Source organism: Schistocerca americana, chromosome 7 (genome assembly GCF_021461395.2).
Source record: "Schistocerca americana isolate TAMUIC-IGC-003095 chromosome 7, iqSchAmer2.1, whole genome shotgun sequence".
Lineage (NCBI taxonomy): Eukaryota > Metazoa > Arthropoda > Insecta > Orthoptera > Acrididae > Schistocerca > Schistocerca americana.
This window is the reverse complement of record NC_060125.1, coordinates 358,309,187-358,336,459: the sequence shown is the minus strand read 5'-3', so window position 1 is coordinate 358,336,459 and position 27,273 is coordinate 358,309,187.

The following is a 27,273-nucleotide window of genomic DNA, read 5'->3' as shown; positions in this document are numbered from 1 at the left end:
ATCAAAGAAAATGTTCATTGTTAACACTAATTGTGTAAAGACTGTGATACTAGTAAAACTTACTGTTAGAGCTAACGTTTTATTACGTCCATGGAAAGGTCTATGCTGTGATACTTTGTGTTTTAGCTCAGGATATAATTGTTGATTGTTAATGTTCGCTAACATAAAATAATTTATTTAATGTTCTTGTGTGTGTAAAGCACCTTTCCTCCGAGTTATTGCCATTTTAAGCGTAGCAGATGTACGTTAAGTTTTAGCTCCCGTTGCTGCAACGTTCTATAATTCACCTAAAACTGGGCGCAGGGCAGCAACAAATTCCATGTCGGCTAATTTTGCTATGTGATCGATCTCATACGGTTTTTGCCTCGCAGCTGCAGTTTCTAAATTACTAAATTTTAGTGATATATTCGCTATCGTTGTTATGTTAAATCCGTGTTTGTTGTTGTAGCGTTCTTTCCAGAGACTGGTTTGATGCAGCTCTCCATGCTACTCCATCCCGTGCAAGCTTCTTCATTTCCAAGTAATTACAGCACCCTACATCCTCCTGAATCTCCTTAGTGTATTCATCTCTTGGTCTCCCTCTACGAGTTTTACCCTCCACACTGCCCTCCAGTACTAAGTTGGCGATGCCTTGATGCCTCAGAAAATGTCCTACCAACCGATCCCTTCTTCTAAACAAGTTGTGCAACAAATTCCTCTTCTCCCCAATGCTGTTCACTACCTCCTGATTAGTTACGTGATCTACTCATCTAATCTCCAACATTCTTCTGTAGCACCACACTTCGAAAGCTTCAATTCTCTTCTTGTCTAAACCATTTATCGTCCACGTTTCACATCCATACATGGCTTCACTCCGTACAAATACTTTGAGAAAAGTCTTCCTGACAATTAAATCTATACTCGATGTTAACAAATTTCTCTTCTTCATAAACGCTTTTCTTGCAATTGCCAGTCAACATTTTATATCCTCTCTACTTCGACCATCATCAATTATTTTGCTCCCCAAATATCAAAATTCATCTACTACTTCAAGTGTCTCATTTCCTGATCTAATTCACTCAGCATCACCTGATTTATTAGACTACATTCCATTATCCTCGTTTTGCTTTTGTTGATGTTCATCTTATAGCCTCCTTTCAAGACACTGTCCATTCCGTTCAACTGCTCTTCCAGGTCCTTTGCTGTCTCTGACAGAATTACAATGTCGTCGCCAAACGTCAAAATTTTTTTATTACTTTTCCATGGATTTTAATTCCTACTCCGAATTTTTCTTTCGTTTCCTTTACTGCTTGCTCATTGTATAGATTGAATAACATGGGGAATAGGCTATGACCCTGTCTCACTCCATTCCCACCCACTGCTTCCCTTTCATGCGCCTTGACTCATATAACTGCCATCTGGTTTTTGTAAAAATTGTAAATAGCCTTTCGCTCCCTGTATTTGAACCCTGCCACCTTTGGAATTTGAAAGAGAGTATTCCAGTCAACAATGTCAAAAGCTTTCTCTAAGTCTACAATTGTTAAAAACGTAAGTTTGCCTTTCCTTAGTCTATCTTCTAAGATAGACGTTTCACATCCATCTGAATAATTTATTTAATGTCATCATACATTTCTTCAGTCTCTTTGTCGCTGCGGAACTATTTGGCATATAAACTAGTACTACGGTGGTAGGCGTGGGCTTCGTGTCTATCTTGGCTACAATAATGCGTTCACTATGCTGTTCGCAGTAGCTTACCCGCCCTCCTATTTTATATTTATTATTAAACCTACTCCTGCATTACCTCTGTTTGATTTTGTATTTATAACCCTGTATTCACCTGACCAGAAGTCTTATTCCTCCTGCCACCGAACTTCACTAATTCCCACTATATCTAACTTTAACCTATCCATCGCCCTTTTTTAAATTTTCTAACTCACCTGCCCGATTAAGGGACTTGACATTCCACCCCCCCCCCCCCCCCCCCCCCCCCATGTATCGTATAAAAAACTAAATACACGATTTGTATCATTGTATAATACAAATATTATTGTGTACAAAAATAAAGGAGAAAGTCATCAGTGACACTAACTAACAGCATCTGAAGCTTCTACTTTCTTGAATATATTTTGGAACATTCCGTTTTTAAACTTCCGTAGTAGTCTGTTTCATGTGCGTAATACATCTTTCTCGGTAACAGTTTTCCACAGTTTTAATATCCCCGTGAAATCGTTCACCTTGTTCTTCACTGATGTCTCCCAAATCTCCAGGGAAACTTTCGAAGTGGCTTTGTACATAGTAATACTTAAGTTCCATGAGGTTTGAAATTGTTAATCATCTCGCTTCCCACTTCAACAGTTCTCAGCTTCGCGTTTGCCCACAAAATTTTGGCAGTTGCAACAAATGAAGCCCAGACTTTTCACAAAGACTCATTTTTCGAATTTACGAAGGTAGGAGTCTTAATGAATTGTCTCATTTGATGGCTGTAAAATATTCCTGCTTTAATTCTTTCTGTATTCAGTTTAAGCATTTTTCCCTGTGTATGCAAAATTTTTATTAAGAGGTACTTAAAGCCCAGCTTGTAACGCAGTGGAAGAAAAATTATTTGCTGTCCTTCAACTAGCAGGCCGTGAATTACGTTATTTTTCCCAACGTCCATGTTTTCTGTCTTAAGTCATTTTCTTCTAACTCAGTGATGTGTTTCGTGTCTGCTATCACAGAGGCACAAGAAGCACAGATATTTGATCCATCAGCTTTGATTTACCCAAGCTTTTAGTTTCAATCATGCAGAGGATAGTTTCGTGAAGTATAAATTGTACATGAACAGTATACATATCAATAAGAGGAGGAAGTTTCAGTTTTTTAATGTATATTACAGACATCAAAAAAAGTTTTGCATCACCTCAGTTCCCAGAACTCCTGAAGATAGACGTTGACTGTGGATAATGTTTCACAGACACAGTCCCTTTGACTGTTCAGAGATGTCACTAAATCCGCTGAAAGATGTAAACAACCATGCATGAGCAGCGCCTATTAGATGTAGGGGGCCCGACAGCCTATCAGTTTCAGACATTCCAACAGGAAGGAGGTCCACGGCTCGTGTTGTCTGTAGTTCAACCATGCCTAGACGGTCAATACCGCGATTCAGTCGCGTTCGCATTGTTACTTTGTGTCAGGAAGGGCTCTCAACAACGGAAGTGTCCAGGCGTCTCGGAGTGAACCAAAGCGATGCTGTTCGGACATGGAGGAGACACAGAGAGACAGGAACTGTCGATGACATGCATCGCTCAGGCCGCAGTGGATGACCGCTACCCACGGATTATGGTTAGGAGGAACCCTGACAGCAACGCCACCATGTTGAATAATGCTTTTCGTGCAGCCACAGGACGCCGTGTTACGACACAAAGTGTGCACAATAGTCTGCATGATGCGCAGCTTCACTCCCGACGTCCATGGTGAGGTCCATCTTTGCAACCACATCATGCAGCCCGGTGCAGATGGGCCCAACAACATGCCGAATGGGCTGCGCAGGATTGTCATCACGTTCTTTTCACCGATGAGCGTCGCACATGCCTTGAACCAGACAATCATCGGAGACGTGTTTGGAGGCAACCCGGTCAGGCTGAACGCCTTAGACGCACTGTTCAGCGAGTGCATCTATGTGGAGGTTCCCTGCTGTTTTGGGGTGGCATTATCTGGAGCCGATGTACGCCGCTGGTGGTCACGGAAGACGCCGTGACGGCTGTACGATACGTGAATGCCATCCTCCGACCGATAGTGTAATCATATCGGCAGCATATTAGCGAGGCATTCGTCTTCATGAACAATTCGCGCCCTCATCGTGCACATCTTGTGAATGACTTCCTTCTGGATAACGACATCGCTCGACTAGAGTGACCAGCTTGTTCTTCAGAGATGAACCCTACCTAAATTGCCTGGGATTGAGGCTGGACCAACAGTGCCTTGATGAACTTGTGGATAGTATGCCACGACGAATACAGGCATGCATCAATGCAAGAGGACATGCTGCTGGGTATTACAGGCACTGGTGTACACAGCAGTCTGGACCACCACCTCTGAAGGTCTCGCTGTATAGTGGTACAACATGCAATGTGTGGTTTTCATGAGCTATAAACAGTGCGGAAATGATGTTTATGTTGATTTATATTCCAATTTTCTGTGCAGGTTTCGGAACTCTCGGAACGGAGATGATGAAAAACTTCTTTTGATTTGTGTATAAATGTTCAGTGTGCCCGCCTCTGCTGCACGGCAGACATCTAAACGGTAACCAAACTCGTCCCACACGATGGAAACAGCCTCCTTAACGTAGCCCCACCAGAAAAAGTCACAGGACGTGATGTCAGGAGATCTCGGTGGCAAGGACTATAGGGCCGGGTCTTGAGTTCACATGTGATCTATCCGTAGCCGAGGAAGAGATTGATATAAAATTCCTAGGACATGGCCGTGCCGACGGGACGGAGCTCCATCCTATTGGAAAATGAAGCCTTGTGAATCTTCAGTAAGCTGGAGAAAAAGCCATGGTCCAACATATCTGGGTATGTTATTCCACATACAGTGCTTTTTGCAATAAAGAATAGTCCATAAACTTCTGTCTGTTGTAAGACACAGAAAACGTTTAGCTTCGCTGTCTCTCTAATGCTGCGACGTTGTGCGGGGATTTTGCAGACCCCACACTTTGTCATTTTCAAGGAGAGCCGGCACAAGTTGTGAGCAGTACGGCTTGTTACAGCAACGGCGTCTCATTATTCGCCATGCAGTTATTGAGGTATTCCTAGTTCCATACAAGCTATATTGGTTGACTTATGTGGACTACGAACAAAACTGTCTTGTTTTCGTTATCCTCTGACACAAGTGGTCGGCCCAGGCTTTTACATTTTCAGAGACATCCAATTTTTTGATATTACTTAAACTAGCGGTTTCCTATTTGGTGATTCAGTACCGAAGCGGAGACAAATTTCCACCTGCACTATAACTGCCCACTCACCTCTTACAAACTCAAGAATCCAGAAACCCTTCTGCTGCATCCTAGCCATATTATTAACAACTACCTAGTGAAACGAGTACCCTAGCGGCCGTTTACGCAGCTATGACCGCCCTATCGGCCGTTAACGCCACAAGTGGTTAACAAAGCAAAACTTCGGTGGCCGTCCTCTTTCCTTCTGTACGGAGGCTGTTGCTGTCCCCTTTATATGTGAAATGCAAAATTAATTACAGTGCATAAATCACTATACATAAAAAACTCTTCTTTTTCTTGTGGCTTTGTGTCGTATCGGTTCCGGACTGTCATGGCTAATAACGGATTTGGCATGGTTAATTTAAAGGGTCATTCCTGTCGCCATCCCTTAACCCCCAGAACGGAATATGGGTACCTTGACTGTCTGCGCGTAGTGTTATTTATTTGAGAGTGAGTGTAAGTTTTTTGAATGTTTGCTAGTCGTGTAACGGAGGCGGGAGTTGGGTATCAGCACGGTATTCATCTAGTGGGGTGTGGGAAACCGCCTAAAAGCAGTATGCAGTCTGGCCAGCACACCAACCCTCGTCGTTAACCCGCCGAGCAGATTCGATCCGGGGCGGCGCGCCTCCCCATTCCGGAAGCGAAGCCTGAAGACGCTCTCCTATCCGGACGGGTATATGTAAGAAAACGGATCTGAGGATAATTACTTGAATGGTCAGCATGTTGCCATATTTTTTTAATTACAGGGTGGCGCACGAAATGTGTTACCATTTTGTTTCTGAATATAAACTTTATTGTCAATACAATCTGAAAGGAACATATACTACAATGAAGAGCCGTCCATGGAGATTTGATCTAAGTCAGCACATGCTCAATATGTCCACCATTTCGTTTCCTAACTTCCTTCAAACGAACACTGAAGTTAGTGATTACCCTACGGCACATGTCTTCCGTAAATTCACTGCAAGCTTGAAGAATAAGTCTTCTGAGCACCATCAAATCACGTGGACGTTTCGGGAAAATTTTTTCCTTTAGGTACCCTCAAAGAAAAAAGTCACATGGATTGAGATCTGGACCATTGAGGGGGGCCAATTTTGTCCGTCATTCAAGCGACCTGGAAACCTGAGTGAAATGATCCGCATGTCAAAATGCTCGTGTAAAAACTCCAACACAGTGTTTGCAGTATGTGGCCTTGCTCCATCTAGCATGAACCACTGCTTGTTGAAGGGCAAGGCAGTAGCAAGAAGCTGTGTAATGAAGCTATTGCGAAGCATGCTCAAAAAACGCTCGCTGTTCACAGTTTCTTCAAAGAAAAAGAGTCCAATAAATCCGTGACTGGAAATTGCTGCCCACGCTGTAATCCTCGGGGCATAAAGTTGTCGTTCTTGAAGCACTTGTGGGTTTTCAATGGCCCAAAAGCATACATTTTGTTTGTTAACCACACTGTCTAAATGAAAATGCGCCTCGTCTGAAAACCAAACGTTGTTGAGCGTTTCTTCCCTATCCTCCGCCCACTGAGTAAACAGTAGTCTCTGCTGCTTGTGTTCTTCAGTGAGCTTCTGTGCACATGTCATCTTGTATGGGTACATATGGAGGTTACTTTTAAGAATGCGTTGAACGGAGCGTCTGGATATTCCCAGTTGCACTGCTGCCTTTCTACACGATTTCCTGGGACTTCTCTGTGCAGCAACTCGTACCGGTTGAATATTCTCCGGCGAACAAACAGGCTTAGGCCGAGGTCGCTTCGCTTCCAATACTGTTCCTTACTGTACAAATTTATCGTACAACCTGTGGATGGTCTTCTTGCAAGGGACCCATCGTGTGTTAAACTGTTGTCGAAAACGCCTCTGAGTCACAACAAGGCTTTTCGTTTCATGACAAAGTAACACAATTGCCGATCTTTGCTGTTTCGTCGGTCTTCCATTGTCAGCCATTGCTGCTTACTAGTCTCCTTGCGGCAGTATCGTCAATTACACGTCATTTAGTAACTCATTTGTTTTCCCAAGGTGTGCTAGTACTGCTGTAGAGATCCCAGCGGGATATCTAATATACGTCGTAAATTGTGAAAGAAGCAATTGGTAACACATTTCGTGCGCCACCCTGTATAAGGTATATTATAATCGTACAGTGACTCATTCCAAGTCATGCTGAATGATTTCAGTTATGATCGATGGAATATGCAACGAACTATGTCAGGAGTCGCGTGGTTCTGGGTCAAGCAAGCCGAGACAGCTGCATTTGTGCCGCCGCTCCATCTCACTAGACGACGACGAAGCTTTATTGGAGACGGCCCTACACGTGCTGAACTGCTGCAGCCTCGAGCTGTGGCTGTAAACGCAGCTGTGCGATCCGTTACGGCCGTATGGGCGAGATGGGGTCGTTCCGCGCCGTAGTCACCCAGCGTGACCCAGTACTCGCTCGCCGCTGCGTGAGACCCTTTCTACGCACTGGTTCCACACACTCCTCGCTGCCCCAGTAGTGTGTCCAATGCTCAATGTTATGGTATGACAAACTCATTTCTCAGAGACTGATGACTGTGCCCCTTTTCAACTTAGTCGACTGCTGGTGTTGTGCCATCTAGTGTCTAGATTTGCTGTAGCTGGAGTTGGTGTAAATTCTGATTTAGTGAAGAATACAACTACGAGGGCAGAGACTATGCCAAATGCGGTACTGGTGCCTAAGCTTTGAGACGAGAAACATCAGTGCTCCAGACGACTTAAGATTTCTTCTTGTTTTGATCCATCTACCATCTCTTAACCAGGAAAAGCAAAGAGCTTGCAGTATTACAGATTTGTTTCGCAGTATCGAACTCTAAATATAGATAAATGTAAATTAATGCAGATGAATAGGAAAAAGAATCCCATAATGTTTGAATACTCCATTAGTAGTGTAGCGCTTGACACAGCCACGTCGATTAAATATTTGGGCGTAACATTGCAGAGCGGTATGAAGTGGGATAAGGATGGCAGTTGTGGGGAAGGCGGATAGTCGTCTTCGGTTCATTGGTAGAATTTTGTGAAGATATGGTTCATCTGTAAAGGAGACCGCCTATAAAACACTAATACGACCTATTTTTGAGTACTGCTCGAGCGTTTGGGATCCCTATCAGGTCGGATTGAGGGAGGACATAGAAGCAATTCAGAGGCGGGCTGCTAGATTTGTTACTGGTAGGTTTGATCATCACGCGAGTGTTACGGAAATGCTTCAGGAAATCGGGTGGGAGTCTCTGGAGGAAAGGAGGGGTTCTTTTCGTGAATCGCTACTGAGGAAATTTAGAGAACCAGCATTTGAGGCTGACTGCAGTACAATTTTACTGCCGCCAACTTATATTTCGTGGAAAGACCACAAAGATAAGATAATAGAGATTAGGGCTCGTACGGAGGCATATAGGCAGTCATTTTTCCCTCGTTCTGTTTGGGAGTGGAACAGGGAGAGAAGATGCTAGTTGTGGTACGAGGTACCCTCCGCCACGCACCGTATGGTGGATTGCGGAGTATGTATGTAGATGTAGATGTAGAAATACTCATAGCTCTTATGTTAAGTGTTTTAGAGCCCAGATATTCTTGATTTCTTTGCTTCCAAAAATCGTTCCTGTAATGCGCCTGAATATTGACCGTTCCTCCTAGGACACCCTGTATTTCAACTATAATTTAAAATCATGTAATGCCGTAATAATTGAATTTTTCTAGCAGATTAAAACTTTGTGACAGATCGATCCGAACTGGAAAACTTTGCCTTTTGCGAGCAAGTGCTCAAGCGACTGAGCAACCCAAGCACGACTCAGGGACCCGCCCTCACAATTATAATTCCGCCAGTACCTCATCTCCTGCATTCCAAACTTGGCAAATGTTGACTTATAGGCTCCATTCGTAGCGGGCAAATGTGCTTGCTCAAAAAAAAAAAAAAAAAAAAAAAAAAAAACTTAAACCTAACTAACCTAAGGACATCACACACATCCATCCCCCATCCCGAGGCAGGATTCGAACCTGCGGCCGTAGACAGACTGTAGCGCCTAGAACCGCTCGGCCACCCCGGCCGGCAAATGTACTTGCTGTTTGTTATCGTATCACCTCAAGATAACTAAGCAGTGAAATGTATGGGACCTGAAAATTATTAAGTTGCCACTTCACGCTGCAACTCAAAAGCTGCGTAATGCATTACCTGATTGCCGAAGAATATTTGATTGAATAAACCACATGGCCATACGGGAAGAAAATGAAAATTCTTTACTTCAATAAACAAGTGAATGAAGAATCTGAGAAAATGGATAATTAACGCTGGAAAAAATAACACAAAATTTGTAGTCCCACATAAGCAGTGTAGTATATATTAAGTAGATAAAAATATCTATAACGAACTTTATAAAATATTTCCAACCGGTTTTACAAAACAAAAGAAGTTATGTCTGAAGTATTTTCTACTCGCAGATGAAAAACTTACAACTCGACATCAGTAACAACATGTGCGCGTGTACTCTAATATCTCGCAAAAGAAATCACATAGTCCAGCAGCAAATCGCCATACACGCGGTTCGAGAAATTATTTTGAATAGACTTTATTCGAAATAAATGCTTAGACACGAAAACCATGAACGAATGGCGAATTCAAAACGCGCTTCACGCATGTAATAATCTGAGTCGTACCCAAACAGTGATCCGAAACAACGAAATACCACCATGATTACATCGAACAGAACCCGGCACCAAGTGTGTGTGACGTCCTTGTTCAGATCTCGTCCGAAAAGCAAAATCTGCTAGCCTGTCTTCTCATTGGGTCACGATGCCGTAAAGCTCTTCCAAGTTCGTCTACTGACATTTGAGGCCCATTAATGGGAACACCACTGAAACGGCCTAAAAAGAAGCTTTTTCTTGAGACTTTTTTTTGGTGGTAGGAAAGACGATAGAGACACAATATTTGGCGTATTTATTGAGACTGTATTTAAAAGTATTAAGAAAAACATTGTCGAAAAATATCTCAAAACGGCGACACTGCAGCTATTCTCCCGAGGCATATTGAGTCTGAGGCGATCTGCGGCATGCGCTATATCTGGTGCCAGTTTGAATCTGGAAAAAAGAAAAAAAATCTATGTAATCTGCATGAGTGTAACTAGTGAATCACATAGCCGATTTCTGAAATATTTATTTTTGTGTAATTAGCTAGGGTTTGAATAAAGTCTTCAATTTTCATCAAAAATGGTCATTCGTTTGTTTATAAATATTGCTTAAGTTAACTAATCGAAAATCCCCTACGTGGTTCACCATGAAATTTAATTTTGAAATAAAAAGATTGAAAATTGTTGGAATCATGCTGCGTGCCGTTTTGAAAAATCGTATTCCGATAAAAGCGCGTTTGAAGTTTTGAAATATACTATACACATGAAAAAATGAAAACTTCTACTATTAGAAAAGTCTTACCATTAATCTATCCCAGGATTGACCTGTCGTACTGTTGCCGTTACCACTGAAATCATATCCACTAACTTATCATAGAACGATTGAAATATCGGTCGTTACAGTTCCATGAACGCACAATACTTCTCAATTCCGTTTAGCTCAACTCCAGGCAGGCACATTGCAAGGACAATTTGACGGTTGATTTCATGTCCATTCCGTATAAACTTACTACTTGGTGTAACTGCTTCTGGGCAGTTTGAACAAGCAATAATTATTGGGAAGCCTAAGACTCGAGGACTTCGTTCTTGCAACACGATATCTGCATTTCACGTTCTACATTTCACGTGTTGAGGAGTAACAGAGAAAACGACAAGAGAATTTATAACCCTATACGCAATCCGTAATTCAAATCAAAATCCTGTCACTGTCCTCCGATTTTTTAGCTGAGGCACTGACTCCTTTCCAACTGCCCTCAGCCCATATCTATTCTTTTGAAGAATTTGAAGTCATTTTCACTATTTTTTCGATCGTGGTTGTCTCAAGGAACATGTAAAGGTTTTAAACTACCACTAACAGTCACAAAATTTGTTAACTAATGTATCATTTATTTATTTTGTGACATGTTTCGAGGGAATACCTCATCTTTAGGCTATATGGCATTACAAAAACAATTTCACAGTAAGATCGTACAGATGTTAAACAGTCTTTCCATAAATTCTGTACTTATCCTGCGGAAGAAGAGAAAACAGGATACCAACAGCAACGGTTCTCTTAGATTTTTGGTAGTGTCGTTTGTCTCGTGTTTCTTTCCTCATTCTTGTCAATGTGGTCGACCATGGCACTGCTTGATTTTGTGTGATTTGGATTGTAGGAATTCCTAGCATCTGCGCTTGTGCTACAATGTCTGCTCGGTAATCAGTACTGCCTTGAATAGTATTTAGAGGCGAGTTCTCAATTATCTGTTAAAGTTTATTCCCGTCTGCTTTGTTTAAGACTAGTCTTTTCTCTAGTATGCTGTGTATGCTTGTGTTACTAGTTCCCGTGCGTAATACTATTGCATTGTGGTTACTCTGTGTCACGTTGACTAAAAGTTTCGAGACTGTAATGTGTCTAAGCAGTTGGACGGAATGGACAGTGACCTGAAAGGAGGATATAAGATGAACATCAACAAAAGCAAAACGAGGATAATGGAATGTAGTCAAATTAAATCGGGTGATGCTGAGGGGATTAGATTAGGAAATGAGACACTTAAAGTAGTAAAGGAGTTTTGCTATTTAGGGAGTAAAATAACTGACGATGGTCGAAGTAGAGAGGATATAAAATGTAGACTGGCAATGGCAAGGAAATCGTTTCTGAAGAAGAGAAATTTGTTAACATCGAGTATAGATTTAAGTGTCAGGAAGTCGTTTCTGAAAGTATTTGTATGGAGTACAGCCATGTATGGAAGTGAAACATGGACGATAGCCAGTTTGAACAAGAAGAGAATAGAAGCTTTCGAAATGTGGTGCTACAGAAGAATGCTGAAGATAAGGTGGGTAGATCATGTAACTAATGAGGAGGTATTGAATAGGATTGGGGAGAAGAGAAGTTTGTGGCACAACTTGACTACAAGAAGGGATCGGTTGGTAGGACATGTTTTGAGGCATCAAGGGATCACAAATTTAGCATTGGAGGGCAGCGTGGAAGGTAAAAATCGTAGAGGGAGACCAAGAGATCAATACACTAAGCAGATTCAGAAGGATGCAGGTTGCAGTAGGTACTGGGAGATGAAGAAGCTTGCACAGGATAGAGTAGCATGGAGAGCTGCGTCAAACCAGTCTCAGGACTGAAGACCACAACAACAACAAATGTGTGTAATTGTCATAGTGTTTACAAGTGAGATTTCTGTGTTACTTTTATTTCCCACGTTATTGCAAAAGGTCGGCGGTTAACCAGGTTTATTTAGAACAAACAGATTGTATTCATTTATTACGTTCGCTACTATGTGTAAATTTTCGTCCTCTCTATCTACGTGCCAGAGACCTGAGCGTGCATTGACGTCTTCTAGAATCATAAGTCTTTTTCCAGCTGCAAATCGTGCTATGTCTTTTATTCCGTATGCGAAGGGTTCTACGTCAAACGAGTATTGTGCATACATTGATGAGATCATCGTAGTATCGTTGCGTAGTGTTATCTCAGCTGTTGCAATATATTCCGAAGTAACTGTGTGATTAGCTTAGCTGAGTTAAATACTATGATTATTGCCTTGCTGTCTGGTCTTTCGTTTATCGTCAAACAATGCCCTTGAAGGTAAGCTACTCTGCCATTGCGTAAGTATGGTTCTTGCAGGCACATTATGTTGGCATCTATTTCTTCCACAAGCTTCAAAAGCCCTTTAACTACTATGCCATTTCTCATACAATTTAATTGTAAGAAAGTCACTACGGCAGTCTAGTTAATACAAAACATCTAGCACCAGTTTGCGTGTGGTCAAAGTATACTCGTAAATGTGCCCTTACAAGGTCTTTGCGTATCTTGTCCAAGTTAACGGGAGGTTTACTATCATTGGCCCCAAAAAAGCATGTTCTTTGAGAATTGTTTTCTCGGGATGTGTTATAGATATCAATGTCAGATTTGGTCAAAATGTTTGTTGATATTTCCTCTACAAACTGGCATTTTTTTGATCGGAAATATCGAAGAGCAAAGGTGAAAGTGCGGTCGGAACGAAACAAAATTGCGATGTAGACCTCCAAGCGCGGTATGTCACAGATCAGCCGGCTCGTCTGAAATCAAAATTAAGTTGACGTTAGCGCAGGCTATAAGATTCTTTAGGAGCTATACCTCGCTGAAGTTATTTGGACCATAGGAAACAAAATGGCAGCCATTTGAAAAAAAGTAGGTTTTTTTCACCGATTTTTCGCCTTCGTCGGCCAAGTAAAAATATTTACAGTTGATGGATCGGAATAAAAATGGTACAACTCCTAGACAATTTAGTTAGCTTCGTCAGAAACAAAGAATCATGCCAATCGGTTCAGTAGATTTAAAGGTACCATACCGCGTGATAAAAAAAAAAAGTCATTACGAGCAAAACGCGTTTGAAGTTTTAACGGCATATAAATGCAATATTATGCAACTGACGTTCAATCTGCTATTCCGGGTCTATATCTAGTCCTTGATCCTCCTCATAGAGGGCGTTCTGCTCGATCTGGGCCATCCTGCGCTGTTCCAGAGCCGCTCGTACGGCCGGTGACACCCGGTTTTCGGCCCCTTGAATCCGGTGGTCGTCCGAATGCTTGGCGAATTGCGTCGAATAGAGTCCCAGGATGACGTCCATCGTTATCATGGTCTTCAGAATTGCTGAATACCCTTCCCCTTCGTTGAAGCTGCTCACTGCCAACAAAAAAAAAAAAAGAAGAAATTGTTCAAATGACTCTGAGCACAATGGGACTTAACATCGGAGGTCATCAGTCCTCTAGACTTAGAACTACTTAAACCTAACTAACCTAAGCACATCACACACATCCATGCCCGAGGCAGGATTCGAACGTGCGAGCATAGCGGTCGCGCGATTCCAGACTGAAGCGCCTAGAACCGCTCGGCCACTGCAGCCGGCAGCTCACTGCCAGGAAAGTCGCAACTCCACAGTCTTCGCACCAGAATGCAAATTGTTGGGGACTAACTTCCAAACACACACGTTCTAGCTTTCATTAGAATTTTGTGTGTTTCCTTCCAAGTACCGGTACAATAACTCGTCCTCCCAAAAGAAGAAAACTGGTGGGTGAAAATGGCCGATTTCAGGCAGGTGCATTTTTTTGTTCAACAGCGAATAACAAACATTTCCTTTCCGTATTCGCAAAAACCGTTTCAGGGATGGATTCTAAACACTTTAATGGATTCGAAAACGGAATTTTAAAAAATCGATTTTTTGAACCAAAAGATAGTAAACCTCCCCTTAATTCCTCCTTTTTCCAGACTAGCTCGATTTTGCATGGGCTCCAGAAGTCGTTGGAAGTTCCCTCCAGAAATACTGAACCATGCTACCTCCATAGCCGTTCATAATTGCGAAAGTGTTGCCGGTGCAGGATTTTTCGCACGAAGTGACCTCTCGACTACGCCCCGTAAGTGTTCCATGAGATTCATGTCAGGCGATGTACGTGGCCAAATCATTCGCTCGCGAAGTTCACAATATTCTTCACACTAATCACGAATAACTGGGGCCCGGTACATGGCGCACTGTCATCCATGAAAATTCCGTAATTGCCTGGGAAGATGAAGTCCATGAATGGCTGGAAATGGTCTCCAGATAGCCGAACATAACCGTTTCCTGTCAATGATCAGCTCAACTAGACCAATAATCCAGTCCATTCCATGTAAACAGAGCCTACACTACTGTGGAGCCTCCAACAGCTCGCACAGTGCCTTGTTGAAAACTTCGGTCCATGGCTTCGTAGGGCCTCCATCACACTCGAACCCTACCATCAGCACATACCTACCGAAATCGGAACTCACATGACCAGGTCACAATTTTCCAGTCGTCTACGGTCCAACCGCTATGGCCACAAGCCCAGGCGAGGCGCTAGAGGCGATGTCGTGCTGTTAGCAAAGGCTACTGCCATAGCCCGTCAACGCCAAATTTCGCTCAATTCCCTAACAGATACATTCGTCAAACGTCCCACATTGATTTCTGTGGTTATTTCACGCAGTGTTGCTTTTCTGTTTGCGCTGACACCTCGATGCAAACGCCGCTGGTCTCCGTCGTTAAATGAAGGCCCTCAGCCACTGTGTTGTCCATGGTAGGAGGTAATACCTGAAATTTGATATTCTTGGAACTGCGTTGACACTGTGGATTTAGGAATATTGAATTTCCTAACGATTTCTGAAATGAAATGTTCCATGAGTTAACTCCAACTACCATTCTGCTTTCAGAGTCTGTTAATTCTCGTCGTGCGGCCATAATCACGTCGGAAAAATATTCACGTGAATCGCCTGAGTACAAACGACAGCTGCGCCAATGCACTGCCCTTTTATAGCTTTGTATGCGATACTACCACCATCCGTATATCCGCACATCGCTATCGCATGACTTTGTCACCTCAGTGCTTACTCTGCCAACTACTGTGAAGAACATGGCAGAAACAACTTTCCATTGCACCACTTATTGGGATTTCTTCTCATTCCATTCGCGTACGGAACGTGGGCAAAATTATTGCTTAAAAGCCTCTGTGCGTGCTTTAATTGGTCTAATTTTGTCCTGCCCATTCCTACATCACCGATACGTAGGGGGTAGCAGTTTATTTCTAATTTACTCACTAATAGCGGGCGCTTTAAACTTTTGAAATAAACTTGTACGGGACAGTTGGCTTCTATCTTCAAGTGTCTGCCAGTTCAAGGTTTTCAGCATCTCCGTGACACTCTCCTGTGTGTCCCACAAACGTGTAAACATTTGTGCTGCTGTTCTTCAAATACCTTTAACATGCGTGACAGTGGTGTGGGTTCTACACACTTAAACAATATTCCAAGGATGAGATGCGTGAGTGTTTTGTTAGTGGTCTACTTAGTAGACTAAAGTACTGTTGATCGGATGTTGCATCTGGATTGTACACTCCCCATCGCAAGAGCCAGGCAAGGGTGCCTGCGACGGATATCTGCTGGGCACGGCACAGCGCAAAGGCAGTGTGGCAGAGCGGAGCAGTGAGGCCAGGGGCCCGCACCTTCTCCTGTCAGATTCGAATGCTCCGTACATGATGCCAGTTCTGCTCGGAGGTAGACTCGTATTGTTCATGTTTCTGTACATGCAGTGATAACTGCTGTAGGTACAGAAAAGAATGATACATCCTGTCAAAGAGGAAGTAAAGACCATTCTGTTGACATGCAGATGTGTTCCAGAGATAATATGTGTTGGAGCATATGGTCTGTGTGGGAGCAGATAGTCCTGAGCTGATTTCTTTAACTGACACCCACTACATAATTAAATACCAAATATTGTTTGACATCAAAATAAAAGGACAAGATAACGACGTAATAAGAGATATTTACAGGTATATGAGACACTATCGGAATTCGTACGATGATTTGAAATTGGTGAAGGTCAATTTGACAATGCCTAAGCCGTCAATGTGAAAGCTTCTTATAAAATATAGAAAAGTTTGTTGTATATACAAACATAAGTTAAGCTAGGAATATGGAGTGGCTATTGCCTATAACAGTTTCTGAATGAAGAGAGAGATTATTTTCATTTGGCATATGACAGTCGTGGAGAAATTGCTGAAGTGTATAAAGTTTAATAATCTAATAAAGAAGGTATCACAGATGATTGAATCCTGAGATACTTTGCAAATCATTAGATAAAACAACAGTTTGGATATAATGGCCTTAGATATTTTAGGATCATTACCAAAGATCTTGGATAAATTTTCATACATTTTAATAGTAGTGGAGCTTATTTTCTAAATTTATAAAGCAGTATCCGCTGAGGAAAGTGACTGCCAGAGCAGTACATGATGAAATGGCCCTGGACTATTTTGCGAACATAGGAAGGCCAAAGAGAGTGTTCTCCGATAATTCTACTCTATATTGATCAAAGTCATGGAAAGACAATATAACAGACAACCAAGTACAGGTTTTGTACATATCTACTTACCACCCACCAAACTATACAGATGAGAGATATATGCGAGAGACTGAGTGATTATGTTGACCTTACTGTCATGAAAACTTCAGAGATCGGAGCAATATGTAAAACAGAGTATGAACATATAATGAACATGTTAAACCACGAAAATATAGGTATTACTCCAGAAGAAATATTTAAAAGGAAGGAATCAAAAAGTTTAGTGGAAGATCTCTAGACTTTTCCTCTTTGAAAGGAAAACACGATAGATGAGGCAAGAGAACTCCTTAGAAACAAGATGCAAAAACAAGCTTAAGGCAGGATCTGTCATCATGACAAGATCTGAAATTCACATGTTTCACAGTGCTTGATTTAGTCCTTGTGAAGACCCATGAGAGATCGAGTGAACTTAAGCATGAGATTGGCACGCTCACATTCGTTTACAATGGATCATACAAAATCGTAACTACACCTCAAGCAAATTATTGCTTCTTGGATTTTACAATACCCGAAAGGAGTCTAGGCATAAGAAAAACAGTAGATTAAAAAAAATGAATCTAGAGTTCAAAATAATAGCTTAGAGATGTAAAAAATGTATGTAGTGGTCTTCAGTCATGAGACTGGTTTGATGCAGCTCTCCATGCTACTCTATCCTGTGCAAGCTTCTTCATCTCCCAGTACATACTCCCACCTACATCCATCTGAATCTGCTTAGTGTATTCGTCTCTTGGTCTCCCTCGACGATTTTTACCCTCCACGCTGCCCTCCACTACTAAATTGGTGATCCCTTGATGTCTGAGAACATGTCCTACCAACCGATCCCTTATTCTAATCAAGCTGTGCCACAAACTTCTCTTCTCCCCAATCCTATTTAATACCTCCGCATTAGTTATGTGATCCACCCATCTAATCTTCAGCATTCTTCTGTAGCACCACATTTCGAAAGCTTCTATTCTCTTCTTGTCTAAACTATTTATCGTCCACGTTTCACTTACATACATGGCTACACTCCATACAAATACTTTCAGAAACGACTTCCTGACACTTAAATCTATACTCGATGTTAACAAATTTCTCTTCTTCAGAAACGCTTTCCTTGCCATTGCGTCTACATTTTATATCCTCTCTACTTCGACCATCATCAGTTGTTTTGCTCCCCAAATAGCAAAACTCCTTTGCTGCTTTAAGTGTCTCATTTTCTAATCTAATTAACTCAGCATCACCCGACTTAATTCGAGTACATTCCATTATTCTCGTTTTGCTTTTGTTGATGTTCGTCTTATACTCTCCTTTCAAGACACTATCCATTCCGTTCAGGTGCTCTTCCAGGTCCTTTGCTTCTGACAGAATTACAATCTCATCTGCGAACCTCAAACTTTTTATTTCTTCTCAATGGATTTTTTCTTTTGTTTCCTCTACTGCTTGCTCAATATACAGATTGAATAACATCGGGGATTGGCTACAACCCTGTCTCACTCCCTTCCCAACCACTGCTTCCCTTACATGCCCCTGAACTGTTATAACTGCCATCTGGTTTCTGTACAATTTGCAAATAGCCTTTTACTCCCTGTATTTTATCCCTGCTACCTTCAGAATTTGAAAGAGAGTATTCCAGTCAACATTGTCAAAAGCTGTCTCTAAGTCTACAAATGCTAGAAACGTAGGTTTTCCTTTCCTTAATCTATCTTCTAAGATAAGTCGTAGGGTCAGTATTGTCTCACGTGTTCCGATATTTCTACGGAATCCAAACTGATCTTCCCCGAGGTCAGCTTCTACCAGTTTTTCCATTCTTCTGTAAAGAATTCGCGTTAGTATTTTGCAGCCGTGACTTATTAAACTGATAGTTCGGTAATTTTCACATCCGTTAACATCTACTTTCTTTGGGATTCGAATTATTATATTCTTCTTGAAGTCTGAGGGTATTTCGTCTGTCTCATACATCTTCCTCATCAGATGGTAGAGTTTTGTCAGGACTGGCTCTCCCAAGGCTGTCAGTAGCTCTAATGGAATGGTGTCTACTCCCGGGGCCTTGTTTCGACTTACGTCTTTCTGTGCTCTGTCAAACTCTTCACGCAGTATCATATCTCCCATTTCATTTTCATCTACATCCTCTTCCATTTCCACAATATTGTCCTCAAGTACATCGCCCTTGTATAGACCCTCTATATACTCCTTCCACCTTTCTGCTTTCCCTTCTTTGCTTAGAACTGGGTTTCCATCTGAGCTCTTGATATTCATACAAGTGGTTCTCTTTTCTCCAAAGATCTCTTTAATTTTCCTGTAGGCAGTATCTATCTTACTCCTAGTGAGATAAGCCTCTACATCCTTACATTTATCCTCTAGCCATTTTGCACTTCCCGTCGATCTCATTTTTGAGACCTTTATATTCCTCTTTGCCTGCTTCACTTACTGCATTTTTATATTTTCTGCTTTCATCAATTAAATTCAGTATTTCTTATGTTACCCAAATATTTCTACTAGCCCTCGTCTTTTTACCTACTTGATCCTCTGCTGCCTTCACTACTTCATCCCTCAAAGCTACCCATTCTTCTTCTACTGTATTTCTTTCCCCCATTCCTGTCAATTGTTCCCTTATCCTATCCCTGAAACTCTGTATAACCTCTGGTTTAGTTAGTTTATGCAGGTCCCATCTCCTTAAATTCTAACCTTTTTGCAGTTTCTTCAGTTTTAATCTACAGTTCATAACCAATAGATTGTGGTCAGAGTCCACATCTGCCCCAGGGAAATGTCTTACAATTTAAAATCTGGTTCCTAAATTTCTATCTTACCATTATATAATCTATGTGAAACCTGCCACTATCTCCAGGCTTCTTCCATGTATACAACCTTCTTTTATGATTCTTGAACCAAGTGTTAGCTATGACTAATTTTTACTCTGTGCAAAATTCGACCAGGCGGCTTCCTCTTTCATTTCTTACCCCCAGTCCATACTCACCTACTACGTTTCCTTCTCTCCCTTTTCCTACTACCGAATTCCAGTCACCCATGACTACCAAATTTTCGTCTCCCTTTACTATCTGAATAATTTTTTTTATCTCATTATACATTTCTTCAATTTCTTCGTCATCTGCAGAGCTAGTTGGCATATAAACATGTACTACTGTAGTAGGCGTGGGCTTCGTGTCAGTGATGCGTTCACTATGCTGTTTGTAGTAGCTTACCCACACTCCTATTTTCCTATTCATTATTAAACCTACTGCTGCATTGGCCCTATTTAATTTTGTATTTATAACCCTGTATTCACCTGACCAAAAGTGTTGTTCCTCCTGCCACCGAACTTCACTAATTCCCACTATATCTAACTTTAACCTATCCATTTCCCTTTTTAAATTTTCTAACCTACCTGCCCGATTAAGGGATCTGAAATTCCACGCTCCGATCCATAGAACGCCAGTTTTCTTTCTCCTGATATTAAAAAATAGTCTGATATAAATTTGCATTTAAATTACGTTAGATTCAAAATAGAACGGGAAATAACAAGAATTTTGACGTGTTGTATAATTGGCGCTTTTGCCAGTTGTTCTTGCATGACATTTCGATGTTATGACAATCTCAGGGAGCAGGAGACAGCAAGTCACACCATCGAAATATGTTTCAAGAACAACACAGACAACGTGCAGAACACCAAATTATTCAAAATATCAACATATCGTTGGGAAAGTATAAAGAATTAAGGCAGTATTTATATTAATTTGTGTTTCATATAATTCATTAAATTTTGTTTTATGTGTGTTATATTTTGTATATATACGTGTTAGTGATAAAGGAAATTGTCTAAATATGATGCGATATTGCAGTGCCTGTGTTATTCTAATGATGATGCAATGCGGTGACCACAGCCGTTAAGAAACGCATCAGATGAATCCTCAGTTGCTAATAATAATTACCATCAGCTGTACAATGGAATGACGACAGTCAAAATTTGTACCCGAGCGGGACTCGAACACAGATTTCCAACCGATCGCGACCCTTCGCCTTACCATTTGGCTGTCCGTGCACGACTCACGGCCCCACCCAAACTTTCACATGTCGTCAACCATACGTCAACGATCTGTACTCGCACATCGATTATGCGTATTCCCGCACAGATGAAACGTTGTACCTGAAAGTCGCATTCCCCCTATAGGCAGATAAATACGATATTGCGTAATGGATGCACGAATACATATTGTAGACGTATGGCTGACGACATATGGAAGTTTGGGTCTGGCTATGAGTCTTGCACCGATAGCCAAATGGTTTGCCGGCACGATAGCTCAGCGTGTTCGGTCAGGGAGCTGTGTGGCCTCTGTAATAAAAAAACTGAGTGAGAAGATCAACAACGAACTTCAACGGATGTTATCTGACGTCCTCAACGACGAAATACAACGAACCATAACGAACAAATGCAAAAAACAAAGGTTGGTAAGGCGACCGCTCGCGATAATCGGGGAATCCAGGTTCGAGTCCCGCTCGGGTACAAATTTTGACTGTCGTCATTCCATTATACAGCTGATGGTAATCATTATTCGCAATTGCGAATTCACCTGATGCTGTCTAAATATGGTTTTTCAAGTTTCAGAAAAACTAGTATCATATAAAATGTAAGTAAGATTACTGTGCTTTAGAGAAACAGCCTTGAAATAATGGACTCACAAAATAGCGAGAAACTGGATGTCGCTGAGAGTGAGAAAAGACTTACTGATTTATGATAAGTGAAAGCACAAATAAAATGAAGCGTGAGGAAGGGGCACTCTAGGGCACACTGCCCTCTTTTCCACTTAAAAAATTATCTAAATAGTATTTTCTTTAGCAAATGATTTTGTTTAGGTATAGGCAAAAAGAATATGCGCGTAATAGTTCAGTCGGTAGATTTTGAAACTAAAAGTAATGAGGGACATTTCATTTAGTACACAATGAATGGTTTCTATTTGAATGCTACATTGTGTAATGATAAATAAATGTGCAACTCTGAAGAAACTTATTAACTAATAAGTTTTTAATCCATGTTTTTGATTTGAGAAATATTGATCTATGTATGTTATATTGTTGGAAAATGGAATAATATTTGAAGTAATCAATAATTCAGCTAGAGTCACTGTTTTGGTGATGTATGTCCTTGATGTCATCCTAATTGGATAATTGAACGAAATGTGGGGCATAAGTAATATAACGACTTAAAGTTGACTTAAAGACTTATTAAAGAACTGTAGCCATTAAAACCGATCATGAGATATCTATTTTACAAACAATGTTAAATGTCTCTGACTCTTATTAAAAGAAACTGAATGAATAATTATTTGTTAAAGTTACTAAGAGCATAGTAATGAACGTATTGTAGTAGTTATAACGACTACAGTATTTGGAGATTATTTGGAAATAACTTTTAAGTGAGCTAATAAGAAAAGCAGAGGTCCACCATGACCATGAAATTTCAATCCGTTTTTTGTGGATGACCTTGGCGAGGAGGAAAGAAAGAAAAGATGACAGTAGCAGGCATGGCGGCCTTGAGTGCAGATATAGCTGTGTCATGTCTGTCAGTGTTAAGTTTTTGTGAGTGCAAAAACTGTGTAAAATCGAGATCTTCCGCGTTTCACAACACCCACGAACAAGCTTCCGCTACCTTTGCAAGAAACGCTATTCATAACCTTTCTACATCATACTGTTATATGTGCTTGTTTTGGATCGTTTCTCACTGGCTGCTCTTTGGTCTCCTCATTAGCGTAAGAAGCTCAGGCCCCGTCACCAGTCAGTATTCTGTTCAGTAGGCCTTCTGCCACCAAGTCGTAACGAAAATGAAAGTCTAGAGAAGCAGTAATTGTTTGAATTTTGTGATTGTTTGAAAGGAGGTTCGAAACCCAAGTAGTACAAAACTTGTGGCATCCTCATTTTTTACCCACTATCTTATGCAATGCACCCGCGACATCTGTTGATGGTTTCCACGAATTTTTTCAGTTTACTGTGCCAGTTCGTTGCTAGCTAGAGATGGACATCAACTTCTATCACTATCACGGACATTCGTCCAGCCATCCTTTAACAAACGACATCATTGGCACTTAACACCTTCACTTGTTATCTTCTGGCTGCATACTGAATTAATTATGTAATTCGCAATGCAGAACGAATTTCTCATTTTTCGGGATTTTAAACTGCATACGCTCATTTACAACGGTTGCTATTATCGAAAGAGAAACAATGTGGATTTCTTGCTACCACAGCTCCAAGTAAATTCAGAGGAGCGACTGTATTGGACACCCCACTATTTCCAATGCTATATGACAACGGAAGTTACCTAGGTAGCCCTAAGTACGAGGGCTATTCGGATAGTAAGGAATGATAGGTCACGAAATGGAAACCACAGTGAAAATCAAAACCGTTTTATTGGCAACAGTTAGCTACAACTTTTAGCTACTTATCTCCATAGTCACCGATCCGACTTAGATGTTTGTCGTAGCGTTGTACTAACTTTCCAATACCCTCGTTAAAAAAGGCAGCCGCCATTGCTTTGCGCCAATTCTCTACGCTGGCCTACAGCTCGTTGTCTGTGCCAAAATGTTGTTTTCATATCCAGCAGTTCATGTGAGCGTAGATGAAACTCAGAGGGAGACAATTACGAGCTGTATTATGGATAATCAAACATTTCCAATTGAAAGCGATGCAGGAGCATCTTCATTGCCCCTGCAGAATGTGGCTGAGAATTGTCTTGAAGAAGAAACCGCATTACAGTTATTTAATGTTGGCTCCATAGCTTCAGGCGAAATTTCTCCCCAGGCCCTCATACTTGGCGGGAGACACTATTGTTCTGGGTATCTTTATGTGCTCCCTGTGTGCTCAGAACTAAAAAGAACGACGTAACGCCATCGACGAGCATACTAGAGACACTGCCCAACACATGTGTGCAAAACTTCATCGGATTTTCACTGTGCTTTCCATTTCGCGACCGATCGTTCCTTACCTTCCAAATAACCCTCGTATAATTACTTGAAAGCCATGTTACTCCCATCCTCTAAACCTGATACTCACATGCCACACATGAACAGTTATTCAACAAAGGGCCACTAGACGTACACTTTATATATAATCTCCTGGTTAGTGCTGTTGCTACTTTACGGGGACAAATAGGTTAATTAAGGGAGTAAAGCATCCTTAAATTCCTCTAAATCTAAAATTCTTATGACAGTGCGATTATGGATTTATGAACGACTGCTACTAGTGTGTTTCTCAGCATAAAGCATCAACTTAAGATTGTTCATTTATGTCCTATATGCTTTAGCTGGGAAGTAATTCTAATTACTAGTGGGAAGTATCACTATGATTGCATACATCTGTCTCTCATATTAGAATGTGACGTTGAACAGTTAGAGTATGCTGAAGACATTTTAGTAGGTAAATAAACTCTCTGGAAGTGAACTACCACTGTGTTTATTGAAAATTATTACGCACGTGGTCACTCTACAAATTTCAATTAATCTTTGCACAGATATTAATGTCGTATTCTTGCGGCACTCAGAGCGATGCTGATAACCTCATTTGCAACTCCACAACTCATGGCGTTGTAATCAATAATTGATAAAGGGGTGAGATGTGGTTTTTGGCATCAACGCAGTCTTCTATTTCAGTCATGACTGACCGTAACCGATTTAATGAAAGATGAATTATAACTGAGGGGCCATCAGAATATCTCCAAAAAAACTGTGTGATTGTGGTTATAGTCCTGCGGTGACAAACAATTCCTATTCTCTCTCTCTCTCTCTCTCTCTCTCTCTCTCTCTCTTAGTCCAACACCGGTATTGTTTGACTGGTCGTCATAACTCCTTCAGAGTGCGTCACTTGGCTTGCGCTAGAGGACATCTGCAACTCCACGAAGATAAGAGCCAGGTTGGTTGCCTATTTAACTCTTGGCAGGCGTTGCCTCTCCTCAAAGCGCCGGCCAACTCCAGTAAGAGGAAAGTCACGCCAGACGCGGATTGGTAACGCTGTCAAAATGAAACTCATTCTCCAGTTTTATTTGGTTGTCACTAATCTTTGTTTTATTTCCACAGTATACGTCGTCAGGCCGTATTTACATTATAGAATGTAATGCGTAATTTGACTGTTTCGCAGAAGAAATGAGAGACATGGTTCACTGAATTTAGCGTTGTGACTCACCTTGAAAATGGACAGACGCTCCAGAACCCAAATAACAGTTAATGGATTCCTAAATATCAGGCACATTTCTCTAACTTTAACGAATATCTCACTCGTAGGAAATATTTAGAGATTCAAGTTGTTCGCATTGTTTGGGACAGAATGTCTGCTTACTTTGCACGATGTGACAAATTCTACGTCTGAGATGTCCGCACTATGTTGTTGACCCATATTCACCGTTGTGATTAGTTATGGGCTTGGGCCGTCGGCATAATTAGTGCCAGAGATTATTTAACCTGCTAAGACACACTGGGTTAGGTGGCCAACTTACGCCAACTGTGTACCTATTTGCAAAATAGTTTCAAAATGACGTTTCATTATTAAAAACAAGGAAGATTTTTAAAAATGCTCTTGTGGAAACTTTGACAGTTTCACAGCGCAGTAAATAATGAAATAAACGAATATGAGCACAGATGAACTACAGAGGGGCCGAACGGCGACACCTCTGCATGAAGTCAGGATAGCAGTTGGGTGCCTGTGAAGCGTCTCTGAAGCTTGTAAAACACTGCCAAAGTTCAGTTGTTTATTAACCATATTTGCAGTCCTCTTGTCCCACACCGGACTTGTAGCCGATGCCTTGGTTTCTCGTTGACGGCTGCCGAGTCAGTTCGTCGTATGCAAGCCCTGCAGGCCCTGACGAAGAGTGAGTGACCTCGTACCGCGGAGAGCTGCTGGCGCGGCTATGGTCCAGCACGAGTGATCTCGTACTAGCTGCTGGAGTGTACTCGATCCCACTCCGAATTCTATGTGTGGTATCGTAAGTCGTGTGGTCGATCGATCTCCTGGCCGATAGGTTTCAGCACACGGAGGCACCTAAGTGTTAAACAGAAACATGGAACTCACGAGGCCCTGCTGCAGGTTTCCGCGCTTAAGTTCGGTGCTGTCAGCACTCCACGATGTGCTTCATTATTCCCTTTTACCCCAGGCAAATTAGGAAAAATTGGGATAATAATTTATAAATTTTTGAAACTTTGACACAACACTCATATGGGATGTAGTAGTAAGAAACAGAAAAGTTCCCTTCCCTAGAGGTGAGAATTTAATATTCATGACACTGCCGAGGTGCACAGAAAATCACCTCGCGGGATGTGCATGATAGCATAAAGATACGTGACCATCTACATCGCCAGGATTTCCTTCCAGTGAGCCATGTAACTACTAACTACAAGCCTCCATTTATTTCTGTACTGGTGTAGATTTTCTCTCTCCATTACATCCCACGTTACACCTTTCCTCTTGAGGTCGTCATTAACATGGTCTGTCTATCTCGTCCTAGGTTGCCCAAGGTCTCTCCTTACATATATTGGTAGAGCTAACCTAAAAAAAACTTCATTTCACATGCTTGTATTTTACTCTTTCCTCTTGTTTATAACATAGGACTCAAGACTATACGTCATACATGGTCTGTTAAGCTCTTAGAAGGACTCGGTTGTCACAGTTTCGGTTTCGTACTTGGTGGATGAAGCTGGATCTTGTTAACGCTGTTTACAACTTCTAGTTTTGCAATTCCCTCGCTTCATGTTACATTTCCCAGATAATTGAAACTATTCACACATCCAACCTCCTCCACTCCAGTATGATGTTACAGGGAGTGGGTGTTCTACTCATGTTCATTGCTACTGTCCTTATTTTACAGTCAACTTGAATTCTTTAAGTTTTTTTGGTCCAGTAATCCAGTCTCCTGATGACAAAAATGTTCAAATGTATGTGAAATCTTATGGGACTTAACTGCTAAGGTCAACAGTCCCTAAGCTTACACACTACTTAACCTAAATTATCCTAAGGACAAACACACACACCCATGTCCGAGGGAGGACTCGAACCTCCGCCGGGACCAGCCGCACAGTCCATGACTGCAGCGCCCTAGACCGCTCGGCTAATCCCGTGCGGCTCCTGATGACAGTTTGATTATTTTTGAAATAGGGAGTGAAAGTCTCGAAGCTCGTGGAGAGGACATTCAGCTTATTACGAAAGGTTGGGCATCAAACATGCACTCTGGAGCAATTATAGCTCTCGGATTCGGCAGTCAGAGCCTCATGAAATCTGGGTGAAAGTAGATGATAGAGGCCTTAGTTAGCGGTATTCATAATGCAAAACCAGCAACCATTCCCAACAAATGTCTCGTCTGGCTACCTAAAATCGCATGTAGTGCT